This window comes from Silene latifolia, chromosome 2, assembly GCF_048544455.1.
Source record: "Silene latifolia isolate original U9 population chromosome 2, ASM4854445v1, whole genome shotgun sequence".
Classification (NCBI taxonomy): domain Eukaryota; kingdom Viridiplantae; phylum Streptophyta; class Magnoliopsida; order Caryophyllales; family Caryophyllaceae; genus Silene; species Silene latifolia.
In genome coordinates, this window is record NC_133527.1 from 47,855,814 (window position 1) to 47,878,135 (window position 22,322).

General features: G+C 40.8%; 1 long non-coding RNA gene, 42 other non-coding genes and 6 pseudogenes across 43 annotated transcripts; all 49 read left to right on the top strand.

The window, feature by feature from the left end:
* Positions 1-162: 162 nt before the first annotated feature.
* LOC141644599 (5S ribosomal RNA) lies at positions 163-281 on the top strand. Its single transcript, XR_012544212.1, has one exon. It is a non-coding gene; the product is annotated as a 5S ribosomal RNA (ribosomal RNA).
* Positions 282-518: 237 nt separating this feature from the next.
* LOC141645369 (5S ribosomal RNA) lies at positions 519-637 on the top strand. Its single transcript, XR_012544900.1, has one exon. It is a non-coding gene; the product is annotated as a 5S ribosomal RNA (ribosomal RNA).
* A 235-nt stretch (positions 638-872) lies between these two features.
* Positions 873-991, top strand: LOC141644713 (5S ribosomal RNA). Its single transcript, XR_012544323.1, has one exon. It is a non-coding gene; the product is annotated as a 5S ribosomal RNA (ribosomal RNA).
* Positions 992-1,215: 224 nt separating this feature from the next.
* On the top strand, positions 1,216-1,334 carry LOC141645630 (5S ribosomal RNA). The gene has a single exon (XR_012545108.1). It is a non-coding gene; the product is annotated as a 5S ribosomal RNA (ribosomal RNA).
* Positions 1,335-1,571: 237 nt separating this feature from the next.
* Positions 1,572-1,688, top strand: LOC141645345 (5S ribosomal RNA; annotated as a pseudogene).
* A 236-nt stretch (positions 1,689-1,924) lies between these two features.
* Positions 1,925-2,043, top strand: LOC141645391 (5S ribosomal RNA). Its single transcript, XR_012544902.1, has one exon. It is a non-coding gene; the product is annotated as a 5S ribosomal RNA (ribosomal RNA).
* A 240-nt stretch (positions 2,044-2,283) lies between these two features.
* Positions 2,284-2,402, top strand: LOC141645642 (5S ribosomal RNA). The gene has a single exon (XR_012545120.1). It is a non-coding gene; the product is annotated as a 5S ribosomal RNA (ribosomal RNA).
* A 235-nt stretch (positions 2,403-2,637) lies between these two features.
* LOC141644845 (5S ribosomal RNA) lies at positions 2,638-2,756 on the top strand. The gene has a single exon (XR_012544449.1). It is a non-coding gene; the product is annotated as a 5S ribosomal RNA (ribosomal RNA).
* Positions 2,757-2,994: 238 nt separating this feature from the next.
* Positions 2,995-3,113, top strand: LOC141644880 (5S ribosomal RNA). Its single transcript, XR_012544482.1, has one exon. It is a non-coding gene; the product is annotated as a 5S ribosomal RNA (ribosomal RNA).
* A 237-nt stretch (positions 3,114-3,350) lies between these two features.
* LOC141644683 (5S ribosomal RNA) lies at positions 3,351-3,469 on the top strand. The gene has a single exon (XR_012544295.1). It is a non-coding gene; the product is annotated as a 5S ribosomal RNA (ribosomal RNA).
* Positions 3,470-3,702: 233 nt separating this feature from the next.
* On the top strand, positions 3,703-3,821 carry LOC141644538 (5S ribosomal RNA). Its single transcript, XR_012544151.1, has one exon. It is a non-coding gene; the product is annotated as a 5S ribosomal RNA (ribosomal RNA).
* Positions 3,822-4,057: 236 nt separating this feature from the next.
* LOC141645355 (5S ribosomal RNA) lies at positions 4,058-4,174 on the top strand (annotated as a pseudogene).
* Positions 4,175-4,413: 239 nt separating this feature from the next.
* On the top strand, positions 4,414-4,530 carry LOC141645256 (5S ribosomal RNA). The gene has a single exon (XR_012544839.1). It is a non-coding gene; the product is annotated as a 5S ribosomal RNA (ribosomal RNA).
* Positions 4,531-4,768: 238 nt separating this feature from the next.
* On the top strand, positions 4,769-4,887 carry LOC141645178 (5S ribosomal RNA). The gene has a single exon (XR_012544764.1). It is a non-coding gene; the product is annotated as a 5S ribosomal RNA (ribosomal RNA).
* A 249-nt stretch (positions 4,888-5,136) lies between these two features.
* On the top strand, positions 5,137-5,256 carry LOC141645301 (5S ribosomal RNA; annotated as a pseudogene).
* Positions 5,257-5,493: 237 nt separating this feature from the next.
* LOC141644560 (5S ribosomal RNA) lies at positions 5,494-5,612 on the top strand. Its single transcript, XR_012544173.1, has one exon. It is a non-coding gene; the product is annotated as a 5S ribosomal RNA (ribosomal RNA).
* A 236-nt stretch (positions 5,613-5,848) lies between these two features.
* Positions 5,849-5,967, top strand: LOC141645361 (5S ribosomal RNA; annotated as a pseudogene).
* Positions 5,968-6,212: 245 nt separating this feature from the next.
* On the top strand, positions 6,213-6,331 carry LOC141644891 (5S ribosomal RNA). The gene has a single exon (XR_012544493.1). It is a non-coding gene; the product is annotated as a 5S ribosomal RNA (ribosomal RNA).
* Positions 6,332-6,566: 235 nt separating this feature from the next.
* LOC141645653 (5S ribosomal RNA) lies at positions 6,567-6,685 on the top strand. The gene has a single exon (XR_012545131.1). It is a non-coding gene; the product is annotated as a 5S ribosomal RNA (ribosomal RNA).
* Positions 6,686-6,922: 237 nt separating this feature from the next.
* On the top strand, positions 6,923-7,041 carry LOC141644775 (5S ribosomal RNA). The gene has a single exon (XR_012544383.1). It is a non-coding gene; the product is annotated as a 5S ribosomal RNA (ribosomal RNA).
* A 243-nt stretch (positions 7,042-7,284) lies between these two features.
* LOC141645341 (5S ribosomal RNA) lies at positions 7,285-7,404 on the top strand (annotated as a pseudogene).
* Positions 7,405-7,642: 238 nt separating this feature from the next.
* LOC141645551 (5S ribosomal RNA) lies at positions 7,643-7,761 on the top strand. The gene has a single exon (XR_012545031.1). It is a non-coding gene; the product is annotated as a 5S ribosomal RNA (ribosomal RNA).
* Positions 7,762-7,999: 238 nt separating this feature from the next.
* Positions 8,000-8,118, top strand: LOC141645665 (5S ribosomal RNA). The gene has a single exon (XR_012545142.1). It is a non-coding gene; the product is annotated as a 5S ribosomal RNA (ribosomal RNA).
* Positions 8,119-8,357: 239 nt separating this feature from the next.
* On the top strand, positions 8,358-8,477 carry LOC141645211 (5S ribosomal RNA). Its single transcript, XR_012544795.1, has one exon. It is a non-coding gene; the product is annotated as a 5S ribosomal RNA (ribosomal RNA).
* Positions 8,478-8,712: 235 nt separating this feature from the next.
* On the top strand, positions 8,713-8,831 carry LOC141644827 (5S ribosomal RNA). Its single transcript, XR_012544432.1, has one exon. It is a non-coding gene; the product is annotated as a 5S ribosomal RNA (ribosomal RNA).
* A 244-nt stretch (positions 8,832-9,075) lies between these two features.
* LOC141645482 (5S ribosomal RNA) lies at positions 9,076-9,194 on the top strand. The gene has a single exon (XR_012544964.1). It is a non-coding gene; the product is annotated as a 5S ribosomal RNA (ribosomal RNA).
* Positions 9,195-9,430: 236 nt separating this feature from the next.
* LOC141645676 (5S ribosomal RNA) lies at positions 9,431-9,549 on the top strand. The gene has a single exon (XR_012545153.1). It is a non-coding gene; the product is annotated as a 5S ribosomal RNA (ribosomal RNA).
* Positions 9,550-9,791: 242 nt separating this feature from the next.
* On the top strand, positions 9,792-9,910 carry LOC141645687 (5S ribosomal RNA). The gene has a single exon (XR_012545164.1). It is a non-coding gene; the product is annotated as a 5S ribosomal RNA (ribosomal RNA).
* Positions 9,911-10,150: 240 nt separating this feature from the next.
* LOC141645529 (5S ribosomal RNA) lies at positions 10,151-10,269 on the top strand. The gene has a single exon (XR_012545009.1). It is a non-coding gene; the product is annotated as a 5S ribosomal RNA (ribosomal RNA).
* A 240-nt stretch (positions 10,270-10,509) lies between these two features.
* On the top strand, positions 10,510-10,628 carry LOC141644492 (5S ribosomal RNA). The gene has a single exon (XR_012544107.1). It is a non-coding gene; the product is annotated as a 5S ribosomal RNA (ribosomal RNA).
* Positions 10,629-10,865: 237 nt separating this feature from the next.
* Positions 10,866-10,984, top strand: LOC141644943 (5S ribosomal RNA). The gene has a single exon (XR_012544542.1). It is a non-coding gene; the product is annotated as a 5S ribosomal RNA (ribosomal RNA).
* Positions 10,985-11,225: 241 nt separating this feature from the next.
* Positions 11,226-11,344, top strand: LOC141645460 (5S ribosomal RNA). The gene has a single exon (XR_012544942.1). It is a non-coding gene; the product is annotated as a 5S ribosomal RNA (ribosomal RNA).
* A 238-nt stretch (positions 11,345-11,582) lies between these two features.
* LOC141644526 (5S ribosomal RNA) lies at positions 11,583-11,701 on the top strand. The gene has a single exon (XR_012544140.1). It is a non-coding gene; the product is annotated as a 5S ribosomal RNA (ribosomal RNA).
* Positions 11,702-11,938: 237 nt separating this feature from the next.
* On the top strand, positions 11,939-12,057 carry LOC141644661 (5S ribosomal RNA). Its single transcript, XR_012544273.1, has one exon. It is a non-coding gene; the product is annotated as a 5S ribosomal RNA (ribosomal RNA).
* Positions 12,058-12,294: 237 nt separating this feature from the next.
* Positions 12,295-12,413, top strand: LOC141644902 (5S ribosomal RNA). The gene has a single exon (XR_012544504.1). It is a non-coding gene; the product is annotated as a 5S ribosomal RNA (ribosomal RNA).
* Positions 12,414-12,656: 243 nt separating this feature from the next.
* LOC141644695 (5S ribosomal RNA) lies at positions 12,657-12,775 on the top strand. Its single transcript, XR_012544306.1, has one exon. It is a non-coding gene; the product is annotated as a 5S ribosomal RNA (ribosomal RNA).
* Positions 12,776-13,012: 237 nt separating this feature from the next.
* Positions 13,013-13,131, top strand: LOC141645222 (5S ribosomal RNA). The gene has a single exon (XR_012544806.1). It is a non-coding gene; the product is annotated as a 5S ribosomal RNA (ribosomal RNA).
* A 236-nt stretch (positions 13,132-13,367) lies between these two features.
* On the top strand, positions 13,368-13,486 carry LOC141645422 (5S ribosomal RNA). Its single transcript, XR_012544907.1, has one exon. It is a non-coding gene; the product is annotated as a 5S ribosomal RNA (ribosomal RNA).
* A 237-nt stretch (positions 13,487-13,723) lies between these two features.
* Positions 13,724-13,842, top strand: LOC141644628 (5S ribosomal RNA). The gene has a single exon (XR_012544240.1). It is a non-coding gene; the product is annotated as a 5S ribosomal RNA (ribosomal RNA).
* A 237-nt stretch (positions 13,843-14,079) lies between these two features.
* Positions 14,080-14,205, top strand: LOC141644914 (5S ribosomal RNA; annotated as a pseudogene).
* A 239-nt stretch (positions 14,206-14,444) lies between these two features.
* Positions 14,445-14,563, top strand: LOC141644468 (5S ribosomal RNA). The gene has a single exon (XR_012544084.1). It is a non-coding gene; the product is annotated as a 5S ribosomal RNA (ribosomal RNA).
* A 2,428-nt stretch (positions 14,564-16,991) lies between these two features.
* LOC141629505 (uncharacterized) lies at positions 16,992-18,692 on the top strand. Its single transcript, XR_012537299.1, has 2 exons — positions 16,992-17,080; positions 18,490-18,692. It is a non-coding gene; the product is annotated as an uncharacterized LOC141629505 (long non-coding RNA).
* A 367-nt stretch (positions 18,693-19,059) lies between these two features.
* On the top strand, positions 19,060-19,178 carry LOC141644456 (5S ribosomal RNA). The gene has a single exon (XR_012544073.1). It is a non-coding gene; the product is annotated as a 5S ribosomal RNA (ribosomal RNA).
* Positions 19,179-19,415: 237 nt separating this feature from the next.
* On the top strand, positions 19,416-19,534 carry LOC141645334 (5S ribosomal RNA). The gene has a single exon (XR_012544896.1). It is a non-coding gene; the product is annotated as a 5S ribosomal RNA (ribosomal RNA).
* Positions 19,535-19,773: 239 nt separating this feature from the next.
* LOC141645057 (5S ribosomal RNA) lies at positions 19,774-19,892 on the top strand. Its single transcript, XR_012544651.1, has one exon. It is a non-coding gene; the product is annotated as a 5S ribosomal RNA (ribosomal RNA).
* Positions 19,893-20,048: 156 nt separating this feature from the next.
* LOC141645234 (5S ribosomal RNA) lies at positions 20,049-20,166 on the top strand. The gene has a single exon (XR_012544817.1). It is a non-coding gene; the product is annotated as a 5S ribosomal RNA (ribosomal RNA).
* A 156-nt stretch (positions 20,167-20,322) lies between these two features.
* LOC141645028 (5S ribosomal RNA) lies at positions 20,323-20,441 on the top strand. The gene has a single exon (XR_012544623.1). It is a non-coding gene; the product is annotated as a 5S ribosomal RNA (ribosomal RNA).
* A 231-nt stretch (positions 20,442-20,672) lies between these two features.
* LOC141645437 (5S ribosomal RNA) lies at positions 20,673-20,791 on the top strand. The gene has a single exon (XR_012544921.1). It is a non-coding gene; the product is annotated as a 5S ribosomal RNA (ribosomal RNA).
* A 237-nt stretch (positions 20,792-21,028) lies between these two features.
* Positions 21,029-21,147, top strand: LOC141645075 (5S ribosomal RNA). Its single transcript, XR_012544668.1, has one exon. It is a non-coding gene; the product is annotated as a 5S ribosomal RNA (ribosomal RNA).
* The last annotated feature ends 1,175 nt before the right edge of the window (positions 21,148-22,322 follow it).

Genomic DNA, 22,322 nt, shown 5'->3' on the forward strand with positions numbered 1-22,322 from the left:
TTAAACGCGTAGATCTCGTCGAGATAATAAATTTGAAAAAAAAAATCCGCCCCAATCGGACTCTCCGGGAGTTCGGAGACGTGACGGGATATTGAAAACTTGGTTTATGTTGAAAAAGGCTAGAGATGAGGTAATATAATGAAATTTGTGAGGAAAGTGTATGGGTGCGATCATACCAGCACTAATGCACCGGATCCCATCAGAACTCCGCAGTTAAGCGTGCTTGGGCGAGAGTAGTACTAGGATGGGTGACCTCCTGGGAAGGCCTCGTGTTGCACCCCCTTTTTTTCTTTTTTTCGTTTTTTCACGGTATTTTAGCTCTAAATTTTCTTGATTTAATGTGTTAAACGCGTAGATCTCGTCGAGATAATAAATTTGAAAAAAAAATCCGCCCCAATCGGACTCTCCGGGAGCAAGTTACGACCGTTCGGAGACGTGACGGGATATTGAAAACTTGGTTTATGTTGAAAAAAGGCTAGAGATGAGGTAATATAATGAAATTTGTGAGGAAAGTGTATGGGTGCGATCATACCAGCACTAATGCACCGGATCCCATCAGAACTCCGCAGTCAAGCGTGCTTGGGCGAGAGTAGTACTAGGATGGGTGACCTCCTGGGAAGGCCTCGTGTTGCACCCCCTTTTTTTTTTTTTTTCGTTTTTTCACGTTATTTTAGCCTAAATTTTCTTGGTTTAATGAGTTAAACGCGTAGATCTCGTCGAGATAATAAATTTGAAAAAAAAATCCGCCCCAATCGGACTCTCCGGGAGCAAGTTACGACTGTTCGGAGACGTGACGGGATATTGAAAACTTAGTTTATGTTGAAAAAGGCTAGAGATGAGGTAATATAATGAAATTTGTGAGGAAAGTGTATGGGTGCGATCATACCAGCACTAATGCACCGGATCCCATCAGAACTCCGCAGTTAAGCGTGCTTGGGCGAGAGTAGTACTAGGATGGGTGACCTCCTGGGAAGGCCTCGTGTTGCACCCCCTTTTTTTCTTTTTTTCGTTTTTTCACGTTATTTTAGCCTAAATTTTCTTGGTTTAATGAGTTAAACGCGTAGATCTCGTCGAGATAATAAATTTGAAAAAAAAATCCGCCCCAATCGGACTCTCCGGGAGTTCGGAGACGTGACGGGATATTGAAAACTTGGTTTATGTTGAAAAAAAGGCTACAGATGAGGTAATATAATGAAATTTGTGAGGAAAGTGTATGGGTGCGATCATACCAGCACTAATGCACCGGATCCCATCAGAACTCCACATTTAAGCGTGCTTGGGCGAGAGTAGTACTAGGATGGGTGACCTCCTGGGAAGGCCTCGTGTTGCACCCCCTTTTTTTCTTTTTTTCGTTTTTTCACGGTATTTTAGCTCTAAATTTTCTTGATTTAATGTGTTAAACGCGTAGATCTCGTCGAGATAATAAATTTGAAAAAAAAATCCGCCCCAATCGGACTCTCCGGGAGCAAGTTACGACCGTTCGGAGACGTGACGGGATATTGAAAACTTTGTTTATGTTGAAAAAAGGCTAGAGATGAGGTAATATAATGAAATTTGTGAGGAAAGTGTATGGGTGCGATCATACCAGCACTAATGCACCGAATCCCATCGAACCCGCTTTGAAGCGTGCTTGGGCGAGAGTAGTACTAGGATGGGTAACCTCCTGGGAAGGCCTCGTGTTGCACCCCTTTTTTTCTTTTTTTTCGTTTTTTCACGTTATTTTAGCCTAAATTTTCTTGATTTAATGAGTTAAACGCGTAGATCTCGTCGAGATAATAAATTTGAAAAAAAAATCCGCCCCAATCGGACTCTCCGGGAGCAAGTTACGACCATTCGGAGACGTGACGGGATATTGAAAACTTGGTTTATGTTGAAAAAAGGCTAGAGATGAGGTAATATAATGAAATTTGTGAGGAAAGTGTATGGGTGCGATCATACCAGCACTAATGCACCGGATCCCATCAGAACTCCGCAGTTAAGCGTGCTTGGGCGAGAGTAGTACTAGGATGGGTGACCTCCTAGGAAGGCCTCGTGTTGCACCCCCTTTTTTTTTTCTTTTTTTCGTTTTTTCACGGTATTTTAGCTCTAACTTTTCTTGATTTAATGAGTTAAACGTGTAGATCTCGTCGAGATAATAAATTTGAAAAAAAAATCCGCCCCAATCGGACTCTCTAGGAGCAAGTTACGACAGTTCGGAGACGTGACGGGATATTGAAAACTTGGTTTATGTTGAAAAAAGGCTAGAGATGAGGTAATATAATGAAATTTGTGAGGAAAGTGTATGGGTGCGATCATACCAGCACTAATGCACCGGATCCCATCAGAACTCCACATTTAAGCGTGCTTGGGCGAGAGTAGTACTAGGATGGGTGACCTCCTGGGAAGGCCTCGTGTTGCACCCCCTTTTTTTTTTTTTCGTTTTTTCACGGTATTTTAGCTCTAAATTTTCTTGATTTAATGAGTTAAACGCGTAGATCTCGTCGAGATAATAAATTTGAAAAAAAAATCCGCCCTAATCGGACTCTCCGGGAGCAAGTTACGACAGTTCGGAGACGTGACGGGATATTGAAAACTTGGTTTATGTTGAAAAAAGGCTAGAGATGAGGTAATATAATGAAATTTGTGAGGAAAGTGTATGGGTGTGATCATACCAGCACTAATGCACCGAATCCCATCAGAACTCCGTAGTTAAGCGTGCTCGGCCAAGAGTAGTACTAGGATGGGTGACCTCCTGGGAAGGCCTCGTGTTGCACCCTTTTTTTTTCTTTTTTTTCGTTTTTTCAGGGTATTTTAGCTCCAAATTTTCTTGATTTAATGAGTTAAACTCGTAGATCTCGTCGAGATAATAAATTTGAAAAAAAAATCCGCCCCAATCGGACTCTCCGGGAGCAAGTTACGACCGTTCGGAGACGTGACGGGATATTGAAAACTTGGTTTATGTTGAAAAAAGGCTAGAGATGAGGTAATATAATGAAATTTGTGAGGAAAGTGTATGGGTGCGATCATACCAGCACTAATTCACCGAATCCCATCAAAACTCCGCAGTTAAGCGTGCTTGGGCGAGAGTAGTACTGGGATGGGTGACCTCCTGGAAAGGCCTCGTGTTGCACCCTTTTTTTTTCTTTTTTTCGTTTTTTCAGGGTATTTTAGCTCCAAATTTTCTTGATTTAATGAGTTAAACTCGTAGATCTCGTCGAGATAATAAATTTGAAAAAAAAATCCGCCCCAATCGGACTCTCCGGGAGCAAGTTACGACCGTTCGGAGACGTGACGGGATATTGAAAACTTGGTTTATGTTGAAAAAAGGCTAGAGATGAGGTAATATAATGAAATTTGTGAGGAAAGTGTATGGGTGCGATCATACCAGCACTAATGCACCGAATCCCATCAAAACTCCGCAGTTAAGCGTGCTTGGGCGAGAGTAGTACTGGGATGGGTGACCTCCTGGAAAGGCCTCGTGTTGCACCCCTTTTTTCTTTTTTTCGTTTTTTCACGGTATTTTTGCTCTAAATTTTCTTGATTTAATGAGTTAAACGCGTAGATCTCGTCGAGATAATAAATTTGAAAAAAAATCCGCCCCAATCGGACTCTCCGGAGCAAGTTACGATCGTACGGAGACGTGACGGGATATTGAAAACTTGGTTTATGTTGAAAAAAGGCTAGAGATGAGGTAATATAATGAAATTTGTGAGGAAAGTGTATGGGTGCGATCATACCAGCACTAATGCACCGAATCCCATCAGAACTACGCAGTGAAGCGTGCTTGGGCGAGAGTAGTACTAGGATGGGTAACCTCCTGGGAAGGCCTCGTGTTGCACCCCTTTTTTTCTTTTTTTTCGTTTTTTCACGTTATTTTAGCCTAAATTTTCTTGATTTAATGAGTTAAACGCGTAGATCTCGTCGAGATAATAAATTTGAAAAAAAAATCCGCCCCAATCGGACTCTCCGGGAGCAATTTACGACCATTCGGAGACGTGACGGGATATTGAAAACTTGGTTTATGTTGAAAAAAGGCTAGGGATGAGGTAATATAATGAAATTTGTGAGGAAAGTGTATGGGTGCGATCATACCAGCACTAATGCACCGGATCCCATCGAACTCCGATTAAGCGTGTGCTTGGGCGAGAGTAGTACTAGGATGGGTGACCTCTAGGAAGGCCTCGTGTTGCACCCCCTTTTTTTTTCTTTTTTTCGTTTTTTCACGGTATTTTAGCTCTAACTTTTCTTGATTTAATGAGTTAAACGCGTAGATCTCGTCGAGATAATAAATTTGAAAAAAAAATCCGCCCCAATCGGACTCTCCGGGAGCAAGTTACGACAGTTCGGAGACGTGACGGGATATTGAAAACTTGGTTTATGTTGAAAAAAGGCTAGAGATGAGGTAATATAATGAAATTTGTGAGGAAAGTGTATGGGTGCGATCATACCAGCACTAATGCACCGATCCCATCGAACTCCACATTTAAGCGTGCTTGGGCGAGAGTAGTACTAGGATGGGTGACCTCCTGGGAAGGCCTCGTGTTGCACCCCCTTTTTTTTTTTTTTTTCGTTTTTTCACGGTATTTTAGCTCTAAATTTTCTTGATTTAATGAGTTAAACGCGTAGATATCGTCGAGATAATAAATTTGAAAAAAAAATCCGCCCCAATCGGACTCTCCGGGAGCAAGTTACGACCGTTCGGAGACGTGACGGGATATTGAAAACTTGGTTTATGTTGAAAAAAGGCTAGAGATGAGGTAATATAATGAAATTTGTGAGGAAAGTGTATGGGTGTGATCATACCAGCACTAATGCACCGAATCCCATCAGAACTCCGTAGTTAAGCGTGCTCGACCAAGAGTAGTACTAGGATGGGTGACCTCCTGGGAAGGCCTCGTGTTGCACCCTTTTTTTTTTTTTTTCTTTTTTTCGTTTTTTCAGGGTATTTTAGCTCCAAATTTTCTTGATTTAATGAGTTAAACTCGTAGATCTCGTCGAGATAATAAATTTGAAAAAAAATCCCGCCCCAATCGGACTCTCCGGCTCCGGGAGCAAGTTACGACCGTTCGGAGACGTGACGGGATATTGAAAACTTGGTTTATGTTGAAAAAAGGCTAGAGATGAGGTAATATAATGAAATTTGTGAGGAAAGTGTATGGGTGCGATCATACCAAAGACTAATGCACCGAATCCCATCAAAACTCCGCAGTTAAGCGTGCTTGGGCGAGAGTAGTACTGGGATGGGTGACCTCCTGGAAAGGCCTCGTGTTGCACCCCTTTTTTTTCTTTTTTTCGTTTTTTCACGGTATTTTTGCTCTAAACTTTCTTGATTTAATGAGTTAAACGCGTAGATCTCGTCGAGATAATAAATTTGAAAAAACAATCCGCCCCAATCGGACTCTCCGGGAGCAAGTTACGACTGTTCGGAGACGTGACGGGATATTGAAAACTTGGTTTATGTTGAAAAAAGGCTAGAGATGAGGTAATATAATGAAATTTGTGAGGAAAGTGTATGGGTGCGATCATACCAGCACTAATGCACCGAATCCCATCAGAACTCCGCAGTGAAGCGTGCTTGGGCGAGAGTAGTACTAGGATGGGTGACCTCCTGGGAAGGCCTCGTGTTACACCCCTTTTTTTCTTTTTTTTCGTTTTTTCACGTTATTTTAGCCTAAATTTTCTTGATTTAATGAGTTAAACGCGTAGATCTCGTCGAGATAATAAATTTGAAAAAAAAATCCGCCCCAATCGGACTCTCCGGGAGCAAGTTACGACCATTCGGAGACGTGACGGGATATTGAAAACTTGGTTTATGTTGAAAAAAGGCTAGAGATGAGGTAATATAATGAAATTTGTGAGGAAAGTGTATGGGTGCGATCATACCAAAGACTAATGCACCGGATCCCATCGTAACTCCGCACAAAGCGTGCTTGGGCGAGAGTAGTACTAGGATGGGTGACCTCCTGGGAAGGCCTCGTGTTGCACCCCCTTTTTTTCTTTTTTTTTTTTTTTTCTTTTTTTCACGGTATTTTAGCTCTAAATTTTCTTGATTTAATGAGTTAAACGCGTAGATCTCGTCGAGATAATAAATTTGAAAAAAAATCCGCCCCAATCGGACTCTCCGGGAGCAAGTTACGACCGTTCGGAGACGTGACGGGATATTGAAAACTTTGTTTATGTTGAAAAAAGGCTAGAGATGAGGTAATATAATGAAATTTGTGAGGAAAGTGTATGGGTGCGATCATACCAGCACTAATGCACCGGATCCCATCGAACTCCGCAGATTAAGCGTGCTTGGGCGAGAGTAGTACTAGGATGGGTGACCTCCTAGGAAGGCCTCGTGTTGCACCCCTTTTTTTTTTTTTTCGTTTTTTCACGGTATTTTAGCTCTAACTTTTCTTGATTTAATGAGTTAAACGCGTAGATCTCGTCGAGATAATAAATTTGAAAAAAAAATCCGCCCCAATCGGACTCTCTGGGAGCAAGTTACGACCGTTCGGAGACGTGACGGGATATTGAAAACTTGGTTTATGTTGAAAAAAGGCTAGAGATGAGGTAATATAATGAAATTTGTGAGGAAAGTGTATGGGTGCGATCATACCAGCACTAATGCACCGGATCCCATCAGAACTCCACATTTAAGCGTGCTTGGGCGAGAGTAGTACTAGGATGGGTGACCTCCTGGGAAGGCCTCGTGTTGCACCCCCTTTTTTTTTTTTTTTCGTTTTTTCACGGTATTTTAGCTCTAAATTTTCTTGATTTAATGAGTTAAACGCGTAGATCTCGTCGAGATAATAAATTTGAAAAAAAAATCCGCCCCAATCGGACTCTCCGGGAGCAAGTTACGACCGTTCGGAGACGTGACGGGATATTGAAAACTTGGTTTATGTTGAAAAAAGGCTAGAGATGAGGTAATATAATGAAATTTGTGAGGAAAGTGTATGGGTGTGATCATACCAGCACTAATGCACCGAATCCCATCAGAACTCCGTAGTTAAGCGTGCTCGGCCAAGAGTAGTACTAGGATGGGTGACCTCCTGGGAAGGCCTCGTGTTGCACCCCTTTTTTTCTTTTTTTTCGTTTTTTCAGGGTATTTTAGCTCCAAATTTTCTTGATTTAATGAGTTAAACTCGTAGATCTCGTCGAGATAATAAATTTGAAAAAACAATCGCCCCAATCGGACTCTCCCCGGCTCCGGAGCAAGTTACGACCGTTCGGAGACGTGACGGGATATTGAAAACTTGGTTTATGTTGAAAAAAGGCTAGAGATGAGGTAATATAATGAAATTTGTGAGGAAAGTGTATGGGTGCTATCATACCAAAGACTAATGCACCGAATCCCATCAAAACTCCGCAGTTAAGCGTGCTAGGGCGAGAGTAGTACTGGGATGGGTGACCTCCTGGAAAGGCCTCGTGTTGCACCCCCTTTTTTTTCTTTTTTTCGTTTTTTCACGGTATTTTAGCTCTAAATTTTCTTGATTTAATGAGTTAAACGCGTAGATCTCGTCGAGATAATAAATTTGAAAAAAAAATCCGCCCCAATCGGACTCTCCGGGAGCAAGTTACGACCGTTCGGAGACGTGACGGGATATTGAAAACTTGGTTTATGTTGAAAAAAGGCTAGAGATGAGGTAATATAATGAAATTTGTGAGGAAAGTGTATGGGTGCGATCATACCAGCACTAATGCACCGAATCCCATCAGAACTCCGCAGTTAAGCGTGCTTGGGCGAGAGTAGTACTAGGATGGGTGACCTCCTAGGAAGGCCTCGTGTTGCACCCCCTTTTTTTTTCTTTTTTTCGTTTTTTCACGGTATTTTAGCTCTAACTTTTCTTGATTTAATGAGTTAAACGCGTAGATCTCGTCGAGATAATAAATTTGAAAAAAAATCCGCCCCAATCGGACTCTCTGGGAGCAAGTTACGACAGTTCGGAGACGTGACGGGATATTGAAAACTTGGTTTATGTTGAAAAAAGGCTAGAGATGAGGTAATATAATGAAATTTGTGAGGAAAGTGTATGGGTGCGATCATACCAGCACTAATGCACCGGATCCCATCAGAACTCCACATTTAAGCGTGCTTGGGCGAGAGTAGTACTAGGATGGGTGACCTCCTGGGAAGGCCTCGTGTTGCACCCCCTTTTTTTCTTTTTTTTTCTTTTTTTCACGGTATTTTAGCTCTAAATTTTCTTGATTTAATGAGATAAACGCGTAGATCTCGTCGAGATAATAAATTTGAAAAAAAAATCCGCCCCAATCGGACTCTCTAGGAGCAAGTTACGACAGTTCGGAGACGTGACGGGATATTGAAAACTTGGTTTATGTTGAAAAAAGGCTAGAGATGAGGTAATATAATGAAATTTGTGAGGAAAGTGTATGGGTGCGATCATACCAAAGACTAATGCACCGAATCCCATCAGAACTCCGCAGTGAAGCGTGCTTGGGCGAGAGTAGTACTAGGATGGGTAACCTCCTGGGAAGGCCTCGTGTTGCACCCCTTTTTTTCTTTTTTTTCGTTTTTTCACGTTATTTTAGCCTAAATTTTCTTGATTTAATGAGTTAAACGCGTAGATCTCGTCGAGATAATAAATTTGAAAAAAAATCCGCCCCAATCGGACTCTCCGGGAGCAAGTTACGACCGTTCGGAGACGTGACGGGATATTGAAAACTTGGTTTATGTTGAAAAAAGGCTAGAGATGAGGTAATATAATGAAATTTGTGAGGAAAGTGTATGGGTGCGATCATACCAGCACTAATGCACCGGATCCCATCAGAACTCCGCAGTTAAGCGTGCTTGGGCGAGAGTAGTACTAGGATGGGTGACCTCCTGGGAAGGCCTCGTGTTGCACCCCCTTTTTTTCTTTTTTTTTTTTTTTTCTTTTTTTCACGGTATTTTAGCTCTAAATTTTCTTGATTTAATGAGTTAAACGCGTAGATCTCGTCGAGATAATAAATTTGAAAAAAAATCCGCCCAATCGGACTCTCCGGGAGCAAGTTACGACCGTTCGGAGACGTGACGGGATATTGAAAACTTTGTTTATGTTGAAAAAAGGCTAGAGATGAGGTAATATAATGAAATTTGTGAGGAAAGTGTATGGGTGCGATCATACCAGCACTAATGCACCGGATCCCATCAGAACTCCGCAATTAAGCGTGCTTGGGCGAGAGTAGTACTAGGATGGGTGACCTCCTAGGAAGGCCTCGTGTTGCACCCCCTTTTTTTTCTTTTTTTCGTTTTTTCACGGTATTTTAGCTCTAACTTTTCTTGATTTAATGAGTTAAACGCGTAGATCTCGTCGAGATAATAAATTTGAAAAAAAATCCGCCCCAATCGGACTCTCTGGGAGCAAGTTACGACCGTTCGGAGACGTGACGGGATATTGAAAACTTAGTTTATGTTGAAAAAGGCTAGAGATGAGGTAATATAATGAAATTTGTGAGGAAAGTGTATGGGTGCGATCATACCAGCACTAATGCACCGGATCCCATCAGAACTCCACATTTAAGCGTGCTTGGGCGAGAGTAGTACTAGGATGGGTGACCTCCTGGGAAGGCCTCGTGTTGCACCCCTTTTTTTTTTTTTTTTTTTTTTCGTTTTTTCACGGTATTTTAGCTCTAAATTTTCTTGATTTAATGAGTTAAACGCGTAGATCTCGTCGAGATAATAAATTTGAAAAAAAATCCGCCCCAATCGGACTCTCCGGGAGCAAGTTACGACCGTTCGGAGACGTGACGGGATATTGAAAACTTGGTTTATGTTGAAAAAAGGCTAGAGATGAGGTAATATAATGAAATTTGTGAGGAAAGTGTATGGGTGCGATCATACCAGCACTAATGCACCGGATCCCATCAGAACTCCACATTTAAGCGTGCTTGGGCGAGAGTAGTACTAGGATGGGTGACCTCCTGGGAAGGCCTCGTGTTGCACCCCTTTTTTTTTTTCTTTTTTTCGTTTTTTCACGGTATTTTAGCTCTAAATTTTCTTGATTTAATGAGTTAAACGCGTAGATCTCGTCGAGATAATAAATTTGAAAAAAAAATCCGCCCCAATCGGACTCTCCGGGAGCAAGTTACGACCGTTCGGAGACGTGACGGGATATTGAAAACTATGTTTATGTTGAAAAAAGGCTAGAGATGAGGTAATATAATGAAATTTGTGAGGAAAGTGTATGGGTGCGATCATACCAGCACTAATGCACCGGATCCCATCAGAACTCCGCAGTTAAGCGTGCTTGGGCGAGAGTAGTACTAGGATGGGTGACCTCCTGGAAAGGCCTCGTGTTGTACCCTTTTTTTTTTCTTTTTTTTCGTTTTTTCACGGTATTTTAGCTCTAAATGTTCTTGATTTAATGAGTTAAACGCGTAGATCTCGTCGAGATAATAAATTTGAAAAAAAAATCCGCCCCAATCGGACTCTCCGGGAGCAAGTTACGACCGTTCGGAGACGTGACGGGATATTGAAAACTTGGTTTATGTTGAAAAAAAGGCTAGAGATGAGGTAATATAATGAAATTTGTGAGGAAAGTGTATGGGTGCGATCATACCAGCACTAATGCACCGAATCCCATCAGAACTCCGCAGTGAAGCGTGCTTGGGCGAGAGTAGTACTAGGATGGGTAACCTCCTGGGAAGGCCTCGTGTTGCACCCCTTTTTTTCTTTTTTTTTCGTTTTTTCACGTTATTTTAGCCTAAATTTTCTTGATTTAATGAGTTAAACGCGTAGATCTCGTCGAGATAATAAATTTGAAAAAAAAATCCGCCCCAATCGGACTCTCCGGGAGCAAGTTACGACCATTCGGAGACGTGACGGGATATTGAAAACTTGGTTTATGTTGAAAAAAGGCTAGAGATGAGGTAATATAATGAAATTTGTGAGAAAAGTGTATGGGTGCGATCATACCAGCACTAATGCACCGGATCCCATCAGAACTCCGCAGTTAAGCGTGCTTGGGCGAGAGTAGTACTAGGATGGGTGACCTCCTGGGAAGGCCTCGTGTTGCACCCCCTTTTTTTCTTTTTTTTTTTTCTTTTTTTCACGGTATTTTAGCTCTAAATTTTCTTGATTTAATGAGTTAAACGCGTAGATCTCGTCGAGATAATAAATTTGAAAAAAAATCCGCCCCAATCGGACTCTCCGGGAGCAAGTTACGACCGTTCGGAGACGTGACGGGATATTGAAAACTTGGTTTATGTTGAAAAAAGGCTAGAGATGAGGTAATATAATGAAATTTGTGAGGAAAGTGTATGGGTGCGATCATACCAGCACTAATGCACCGGATCCCATCAGAACTCCGCAGTTAAGCGTGCTTGGGCGAGAGTAGTACTAGGATGGGTGACTTCCTAGGAAGGCCTCGTGTTGCACCCCCTTTTTTTTCTTTTTTTCATTTTTTCACGGTATTTTAGCTCTAACTTTTCTTGATTTAATGAGTTAAACGCGTAGATCTCGTCGAGATAATAAATTTGAAAAAAAAATCCGCCCCAATCGGACTCTCTGGGAGCAAGTTACGACCGTTCGGAGACGTGACGGGATATTGAAAACTTGGTTTATGTTGAAAAAAGGCTAGAGATGAGGTAATATAATGAAATTTGTGAGGAAAGTGTATGGGTGCGATCATACCAGCACTAATGCACCGGATCCCATCAGAACTCCACATTTAAGCGTGCTTGGGCGAGAGTAGTACTAGGATGGGTGACCTCCTGGGAAGGCCTCGTGTTGCACCTCCTTTTTTTCTTTTTTTCGTTTTTTCACGGTATTTTAGCTCTAAATTTTCTTGATTTAATGAGTTAAACGCGTAGATCTCGTCGAGATAATAAATTTGAAAAAAAAATCCGCCCCAATCGGACTCTCCGGGAGCAAGTTACGACCGTTCAGAGACGTGACGGGATATTGAAAACTTGGTTTATGTTGAAAAAAGGCTAGAGATGAGGTAATATAATGAAATTTGTGAGGAAAGTGTATGGGTGCGATCATACCAACACTAATGCACCGGATCCCATCAGAACTCCACATTTAAGCGTGCTTGGGCGAGAGTAGTACTAGGATGGGTGACCTCTTGGGAAGGCCTCGTGTTGCACCCCTTTTTTTTTCTTTTTTTCGTTTTTTCACGGTATTTTAGCTCTAAATTTTCTTGATTTAATGAGTTAAATGCGTAGATCTCGTCGAGATAATAAATTTGAAAAAAAATCCGCCCCAATCGGACTCTCCGGGAGCAAGTTACGACCGTTCGGAGACGTGACGGGATATTGAAAACTTGGTTTATGTTGAAAAAAGGCTAGAGATGAGGTAATATAATGAAATTTTTGAGGAAAGTGTATGGGTGTGATCATACCAGCACTAATGCACCGAATCTCATCAGAACTCCGCAGTTAAGCGTGCTCGGCCAAGAGTAGTACTAGGATGGGTGACCTCCTGGGAAGGCCTCGTGTTGCACCCCTTTTTTTCTTTTTTTTCGTTTTTTCAGGGTATTTTAGCTCCAAATTTTCTTGATTTAATGAGTTAAACTCGTAGATCTCGTCGAGATAATAAATTTGAAAAAAAAATCCGCCCCAATCGGACTCTCCGGCTCCGGGAGCAAGTTACGACCGTTCGGAGACGTGACGGGATATTGAAAACTTGGTTTATGTTGAAAAAAGGCTAGAGATGAGGTAATATAATGAAATTTGTGAGGAAAGTGTATGGGTGCGATCATACCAGCACTAATGCACCGAATCCCATCAAAACTCCGCAGTTAAGCGTGCTTGGGCGAGAGTAGTACTGGGATGGGTGACCTCCTGGAAAGGCCTCGTGTTGCACCCCCTTTTTTTCTTTTTTTCGTTTTTTCACGGTATTTTTGCTTTAAATTTTCTTGATTTAATGAGTTAAACGCGTAGATCTCGTCAAGATAATAAATTTGAAAAAAAAATCCGCCCCAATCGGACTCTCCGGGAGCAAGTTACGACTGTTCGGAGACGTGACGGGATATTGAAAACTTGGTTTATGTTGAAAAAAGGCTAGAGATGAGGTAATATAATGAAATTTGTTAGGAAAGTGTATGGGTGCGATCATACCAAAGACTAATGCACCGGATCCCATCGAACTCCGCAGTTAAGCGTGCTTGGGCGAGAGTAGTACTAGGATGGTTGACCTCCTGGGAAGGCCTCGTGTTGCACCCCCTTTTTTTCTTTTTTTCGTTTTTTCACGTTATTTTAGCCTAAATATTTTTGATTTAATGAGTTAAACGCGTAGATCTCGTCAAGATAATAAATTTGAAAAAAAAATCCGCCCCAATCGGACTCTCCGGGAGCAAGTTACGACTGTTCGGAGACGTGACGGGATATTGAAAACTTGGTTTATGTTGAAAAAAGGCTAGAGATGAGGTAATATAATGAAATTTGTTAGGAAAGTGTATGGGTGCGATCATACCAGCACTAATGCACCGGATCCCATCAGAACTCCGCAGTTAAGCGTGCTTGGGCGAGAGTAGTACTAGGATGGTTGACCTCCTGGGAAGGCCTCGTGTTGCACCCCCTTTTTTTCTTTTTTTCGTTTTTTCACGTTATTTTAGCCTAAATATTTTTGATTTAATGAGTTAAACGCGTAGATCTCGTCGAGATAATAAATTTGAAAAAAAAAATCCGCCCCAATCGGACTCTCCGGGAGCAAGTTACGACCGTTCGGAGACGTGACGGGATATTGAAAACTTGGTTTATGTTGAAAAAAGGCTAGAGATGAGGTAATATATTGAAATTTGTGAGGAAAGTGTATGGGTGTGATCATACCAGCACTAATGCACCGGATCCCATCAGAACTCCGCAGTTAAGCGTACTTGGGCGAGAGTAGTACTAGGATAGGTGACCTCCTAGGAAGGCCTCGTGTTGCACCCCCTTTTTTTCTTTTTTTCGTTTTTTCACGGTATTTTAGCTCTAAATTTTCTTGATTTAATGAGTTAAATGCGTAGATCTCGTCGAGATAATAAATTTGAAAAAAAAATCCGCCCCAATCGGACTCTCCGGGAGCAAGTTACGACCGTTCGGAGACGTGACGGGATATTGAAAACTTGGTTTATGTTGAAAAAAGGCTAGAGATGAGGTAATATAATGAAATTTGTGAGGAAAGTGTATGGGTGCGATCATACCAGCACTAATGCACCGGATCCCATCAGAACTCCGCAGTTAAGCGTGCTTAGGCGAGAGTAGTACTAGGATGGGTGACCACTGACCTCCTAGGAAGGCCTCGTGTTGCACCCCCTTTTTTTCTTTTTTTTCCGTTTTTTCACGGTATTTTAGCTCTAAATTTTCTTGATTTAATGTGTTAAACGCGTAGATCTCGTCGAGATAATAAATTTGAAAAAAAAATCCGCCCCAATCGGACTCTCCGGGAGCAAGTTACGACCGTTCGGAGACGTGACGGGATATTGAAAACTTTGTTAATGTTGAAAAAAGGCTAGAGATGAGGTAATATAATGAAATTTGTGAGGAAAGTGTATGGGTGCGATCATACCAGCACTAATGCACCGGATCCCATCAGAACTCCGCAGTTAATCGTGCTTGGGCGAGAGTAGTACTAGGATGGGTGACCTCCTGGGAAGGCCTCGTGTTCCACCCCCTTTTTTTCTTTTTTTCGTTTTTTCACGGTATTTTATGTAACACCCCGTATTTTAATAAGTTGGATAAAATTCTTTTAATTGCTACTTTATATTTAATTACGTTGGTTAACGATTTATATATTTATTTTCTCAGCTAATTAATTAATTTCATTATAATTCGTTACGTTAAATTTAATAATCGTTAATAAGTTCTTTTAAAAGTTAGCTCGAGTTTGTTTAGTTGACTTTTTATGGGTTCATGTAAATAGTTTTATTTATTTAATAACTTTTTGTTTCTTTCTAAGTCCCTTATCGAAGTCGAGCTAAGTGGGCTCCAGACGGATCAGTTAGCTATTTCGTGTTTGTTCCGCTAAATTAGCAAATATCTTTAAAAGCCGCTAATTTAGTTAAAATCTCTAATAATTCCGATTCGAGCTAATTTCGTATTATTTTAGTTAACTAGCTGAGTTTATTTTATTTTCACTCATTAAATTTATTTATTATTAATTCCGTTTTATTACTGAAACTTTTACTAAAACCGATTTTATTAACTCGAGACGGTTTTAAAAACGAGTGAAATTACATAACGATGAAGAAACGTACGTATAATTAGTAGCTAGCTTCAAGCTAGCTGGTGTATCATTATTATTATTATTATTATTATTATTATTATTATTATTATTATTATTATTACTCCCTCACCCGTCCCCCTGACTCTTTCTTCCTCTTCTTTTCTTTGGAAAAACAAACAGAAGCAACAAACCATATACGTACACCATTTTCGTCACCTCCAACCCCAGATCCCGCCTCCATTCTCAACCAAATTCCGTAATTTTTGTACCATTCTCTTCCCCTTTCCTTCCTCCTCCTTTTAAGGTAAGAAAGTCTCCATTTTGTAGTGGTTTCGTCTTTCGCCGTCTTATAAAAGTGTCGTCTTTTAGCTTCTTTATTCCGTTTTCTTGCCCTTTTATGAAGGATTTGAAGACCCGGAGCAGTTTGAGTCGGAAATTCGGGAGTTAAAGGTAACGGTAATAGGATACTCGAATTATTTATAATACTAGCTATTATATTTCCTATTGTTAAGTTAATTAGTTGTGAGACGGGTTAATACTGATGGAATAATTTAGAGCTATTTATGAAAATCCTTTTCCATTAGTTTTTGGGGCAATTAATCTGGGTCACGAAAAGAATTATAAGATGATGGTGTGTGGTATTAGCCGTGAGATGATTAGCAGGATTTGTGGGAGCGTTATTAAGGCATAGTAGTGTATTATATTATTTGGTGCGTATGATTGCAAATTGGTGCATTGACAAGCAAGTTCTTGAGGTTGTCTTTGTATGACCAACCGATTATTCAAACGTTATTTCATCGAAACTGAGATTGAATTTTTACGGGATTGGATTTCTAGTATTGTGTTTAAATTGTCGATTTCTTTGACTAAGACTCGTATGGTCATAATTTGGGGAAATTTTCATAATTGAATGTTCATGTGGTGTTGGTTTGAGACGGTTTTATACAAGTTTTATTTATCCATTTTGAGAAAAGTTGGTACCTTTGGATTCATGGTGAAGTGGGTGATTATGTTGGGTAATTTAATTGGGTGAATACTATCATTTTAATGCTTAAAATTTCGTCTTAAGACGGTCACAAATGAGCTTCTTTAATAGTGAAAATGGGTTTTGTCGAGCAGTTTTAGCGGGCTGTTTTGACGGGTTTCTTTATGTTAAATTGAACCAACTTTCTTGCTATTGTCTCAAGTACATGTACATATTTGGATTGGGTCTTTTGTACGGGTGAAATTAGTCTTGGTTTGGCCTAGGAAACCGTCCTAAGACGGCTGGACAGTAGGGATTGGCTGCATCTTTTTGTTGCTTTGTACTCTGTTCTGTGCAGCTGGCTGGGCTGTTCTGTGCAGGGACTGTGGCCAGCCTTGTAGGCCGTGGCTGAGCCATGTCGAGGGTACAACCAGGCCGTGGCTGGGCAGGTGCCGGCCATGGCTAGGCCGTAGTCTTGGTTAGATTAATTTTGACCGTGAAATACGTGTATTCGGCCTTAATTCATTTAACTTTCGTCACTTACTTTTGCATCCTAAATTGTTTTCCTACCGCCCATTTATATTTATATTTCTCACATGATTATATGTTTGAATTTTACATGAGTATCAAGTTGGGCTTAATGTGATTTAATTGTTGGACTCCTTATAGATTGCTTATTGGACTCATAAATGAGTCACTTGAGCTTTGTCACATTTTATTCCGTAATTTCATATAACGTAAATTATTCATCGTCACTCATAATATTTTATTTAACCGGCATGTTAAATTATATAATGGAATATTTATTATTATAAGACAAGTTTGAGTTATTCGAGTTATTTAAATCCCGTCTCATATTTTATATAACGATAATTCGTTAATATCGTCCTTTCACATAATTATTATTATTTTAGGTGACTCATATGTGGTTGAAGATGAAGAGTAATTTTGGGTTTTAGAAGCTTTCTCAAGTTTATTGCTTGTCTCTTTGCTAGCTTAAGGTAACTATTCCGAGTTACTCGACGAATTAATGTCACATTAGTAGTTAATGTTGTGCTTGTTGTTTGTTAAGTGTTTAGGTGATTGATAATGTGTTACTTTCGTTTTTCACATGATAAAAATTGGAAATAGCATGAGAATAATATTGCGATAAATTTGTGATTTGGGCCAAAGTAGGCCAAGACTCTGAGCTGGGCCAGATTGACCGAACGAGTTTGGTCAAACTAGGTTTAAACCAACAATCGACCTCGATTTGACCGATGACCCGTCGCGGGACTCGGGTCGAGGGTTTGTCTTTGAGGTGAGATTGGATGTTTTATGTTATGCCTTGATATTTGTAATTATAATTTCACATGTTGGTTGTTGGATGAATTGGTTGCCTTATACTTCAGTCTTCTTGCCTTGTTGCCATTTTAGCTTGTTCTCATAAATTATGAGATTAACGGTTAGCTGGAATTTGGATTATTATTGACATTGAGGATATTGTTGGATTGTCTGCTGAATAGACATTTATATAGCCTTTCACATGATAGAATGTTAGCATTTATGTTGGTAAGTTGAACTCTTTGCCCTCTTATGGTTAAGTGGGTGTCCTATTTGTCTTGTGTGGTGTGGGCTAAAGTATTCAAGCTGGGACTAGCTGGGACTAGGTCCTAGGTGAGTATTTCGGCCTTCATCATAGATAGGTCTTTATAGTCTTTGACGAGTATATGTTCACTGCTTGATAGTCTTTGTGTTCCTGACTAGTGGATTTATATCCAAATTGGGGCATGACCTCGTTACTTATTTTGATAGTAAGTGGTCAGCTTAAGTACTAGCCAACCCTTTGGTGGACTCCTTAGGGTACCCACTTTGTTTTTAAAAAAATTGTGGGTCTTGGGTGCGGTGGTGTGTATCCGCATGTCTAGGTCTGCGCAGATTTTAGGCTAGGGTTGTGTTGTGTCTTGGCCATGTTTTATTAATATTAACCGCTGAGCCAAGATACCGGTTCGATTACCTTCCCTACCTCGTGGTATAGACTCGAGTTACAGAATGACTATTGACCGTACTAAGAACTTATGCCTGTCTTTGATATATTGTCCTTTCTTGTTTGATGATTCTATGAATCATAGAAGGTGAGATGCAAGCCGGCTATGGTTGATAGAGTTTGGATTCCTGGATGTTATGTGATTCACATGATAGTGTAGTATGAGTCGGTCTAGTATTCACATGCTAGGACTATGGGTTGTTATATTGTTGTTCACATGATAAGCACGATTGTCTAGCATCTATATGCTAAGGCATTGTGTGATTCGTATTCATATTATTATGTTTACATGTTATATTAATTATGACATTTCGTGGCTGGGAGAACTCGGAGTTACTCCCCACTGACTGTGGCTTTCGTATTTGTATAAAATGCGAATGACAGGTAGGTGATGCATATATGGGGTACATGGACGAGCTAGCGAGCAAAGTAACCTTGGGACCTAGACTGGTTTTATTTTATTGTGACCCTTAAACCCTTTTTATGTCACATACATTTTAGGGACATATGTCTCCCTCTTTTACATTTGGTTGTATAATTTGCTATTCGCGACTTTAGCGATGGTTAGGTTATGAAACTTCTAGTTAGACCTTGTATGTTTGACACCTTCCAATTTGGATATCTTTATAACAGGTTCAGGTTTTAAAAATTACAGGTTTTTACCCAAATGAACCTATTACAAACATATCCATGCAGTTTTATTCTAGAATTACGTGTTTACTTTTCCGCAATAAGTGAGGGTGTCACATTTTAGCTCTAAATGTTTCTGATTTAATGAGTTAAACGCGTAGATCTCGTCGAGATAATAAATTTGAAAAAAAAATACGCCCCAATCGGACTCTCTGGGAGCAAGTTACAACCGTTCGGAGACGTGACGGGATATTGAAAACTTGGTTTATGTTGAAAAAAGGCTAGAGATGAGGTAATATAATGAAATTTGTGAGGAAAGTGTATGGGTGCGATCGTACCAGCACTAATGCACCGGATCCCATCAGAACTCCGCAGTTAAGCGTGCTTGGGCAAGAGTAGTACTAGGATGGGTGACCTCCTAGGAAGGCCTCGTGTTGCACCCCCTTTTTTTCTTTTTTTCGTTTTTTCACGGTATTTTAGCTCTAAATTTTCTTGATTTAATGAGTTAAACGCGTAGATCTCGTCGAGATAATAAATTTGAAAAAAATATCCGCCCCAATCGGACTCTTTGGGAGCAAGTTACGACCGTTCGGAGACGTGACGGGATATTTAAAACTTGGTTTATGTTGAAAAAAGGCTAGAGATGAGGTAATATAATGAAATTTGTGAGGAAAGTGTATGGGTGCGATCATACCAGCACTAATGCACCGGATCCCATCAGAACTCCGCAGTTAAGCGTGCTTGGGCGAGAGTAGTACTCGGATGGGTGACCTCCTGGGAAGGCCTCGTGTTGCACCCCCTTTTTTTCTTCTTTTTTTCGTTTTTCACGGTATTTTAGCTAGAAATTTTCTTGATTTAATGTGTTAAACGCGTAGATCTCGTCGAGATAATAAATTTGAAAAAAAATTCCGCCCCAATCGGACTCTCCGGGAGCAAGTTACGACCGTTCGGAGACGTGACGGGATATTAAAAACTTTGTTTATGTTGAAAAAAGGCTAGAGATGAGGTAATATAATGAAATTTGTGAGGAAAGTGTATGGGTGCGATCATACCAGCACTAATGCACCGGATCCCATCAGAACTCCGCAGTTAAGCGTGCTTGGGCGAGAGTAGTACTAGGATGGGTGACCTCCTGGGAAGGCCTCGTGTTGCACCCTTTTTTTTTTCTTAATTTGAAAAAATATCCGCCCCAATCGGACTCTCCGGGAGCAGGTTACGACCGTTCGGAGACGTGACGGGATATTGAAAACTTAGTTTGTGTTTAAAAAGGCTAGAGATGAGGTAATATAATGAAATTTGTGAGGAAAGTGTATGGGTGCGATCATACCAGCACTAATGCACTGGATCCATCAGAACTTCGCAGTTAAGCGTGCTTGGGCGAGAGTAGTACTAGGAAGAGTGAACTCCTGGGAAGGCCTCGTGTTGCACCCCTTTTTTTCTTAATTTGGAAAAAAAATCTGCCCCAATAGGACTCTCCGGGAGCAAGTTACGACCGTTCAGAGACGTGACGGGATATTGAAAACTTAGTTTCTGTTGAAAAAAGGCTAGAGAGGAGGTAATATAATGAAATTTGTGAGGAAAGTGTATGGGTGCGATCATACCAGCACTAATGCACTGGATCCCATCAGAACTCCGCAGTTAAGCTTTCTTGGGCGAGAGTAGTACTAGGATGGGTGTCCTCCAGAGAAGGCCTCGTGTTGCACGCCTTTTTTTTTCATTTTTTCACGGTATTTTAGCTCTAAATTTTCTTGATTTAATGAGTCGAACGCGTAGATCTCGTCGAGATAATAAATTTGAAAAAAAAAATCTGCCTCAATCGGACTCTCCGGAAGCAAGTTACGACCGTTCAGAGACGTGACGGGATATTTAAAAATTAGTTTATGTTGAAAAAAAGCTAGAGATGAGGTAATATAATGAAATTTGTGAGGAAAGTGTATGGGTGCGATCATACCAGCACTAATGCACCGGATCCCATTAGAACTCCGCAGATAAGCGTGCTTGGGCGAGAGTAGTACTAGGATGGGTGACCTCCTGGGAAGGCCTCGTGTTGCACCCCGTTTTTTTGTTTTTTTCATTTTTTCACGATATTTTTGCTCAAAATTTTCTTGATTTAATGAGTTAAACGCGTAGATCTCGTCGAGATAATAAATTTGACAAAAAAATCCGCCCCAATCGGACTCTCCGGGAGCAAGTTACAACCGTTCGGAGACGTGACGGGATATTGAAAACTTAGTTTATGTTGAAAAAAGGCTAGAGATGAGGTAATATAATGAAATTTGTGAGGAAAGTGTATGGGTGCCATCATACCAGCACTAATGCACCGGATCCCATCAGAATTCCGCAGTTAAGCGTGCTTGGGCGAGAGTAGTACTAGGATGGGTGACGTCCTAGGAAGGCCTCGTGTTGTACCCCTTTTTTTCTTTTTTTCTTTTTCACGGTATTTTAGCTCTAAATTTTCTTGATTTAATGATTTAAACGCGTAGATCTCGCCGAGATAATAAATTTGAAAAATAAAATCCGCCCCAATCGGACTCTCCGGGAGTAAGTTACGACCGTTCGGAGACGTGACGGGATATTGAAAACTTAGTTTATTTTGAAAAAAGGTTAGAGATGAGGTAAACGTAAATATTACTTCCAAAATCGTCCGTCAATTTTAAGTAATTTAATTAACTTGTATCGTCATACGATCAATTAAATAATCAATTAAGAGTGTTACTGTAACACCCCCATACTCCAAGTGCCTTACCAGGACCACTCAGGTATAAGGATGTCACCATCTCGGTTACCGGAGGCAATGATATTCATAAGACAATAAAGAAACATATTTAAAAGTAAATAGTTTAAGTGATTACATGTTCAAAACCAAAACTAATAAACTGAAATACAACATTCTCGGACGGTCTCTTTGCTAAAAAACTATCAAAGCTATAAGACACCGTCGACACAAATGAAAGACTTCTAACGCCACGTGATGACTCATCCCAGCTATCCCATACGCGTCATATCATACCTGCTCAATAACTGCTCACCACCCCCGAATGGATCACCACAGTTTTTAAAACATTTAAACGGGGTCAGTACTAATCACACAATTCAATATATCAACAATAAGATAAACAGACAGCTTAACCGTCACACACACACACACACCCACACCAATCCCAACAATCTCAATCACCGACTGTCCACTGGACCAGCCCTGCCAGTGGGGGGCCGCAGCCGTACCCACCAAATCCCCGCTCCACATAGTGAGCGATAACCCTGTCCATTAATGTGCACATCCCTTCTTTGGCGGGTTCCACAGAAGGCGAAACTAGGGCGTGAAGCCACTCCCGCAAGTGACCCCACTCAGCCGAGGCCACGCCTCGCGAACCATCAACAACGATCACAACCACAATCACAATACAATTACTATATCAAACAACCAAACACAATACATCAACCAATATCCCATTATGGGACTAATACTGAGTAGGAAATCCTACATGGTAAGCACACAATCAGACGGTCTCTACTGCTGAGTCAAAAAGCTTCCTCTATGAACCCTCCTCTTATCATACAACATATAGAGGCTACCAAATCACATA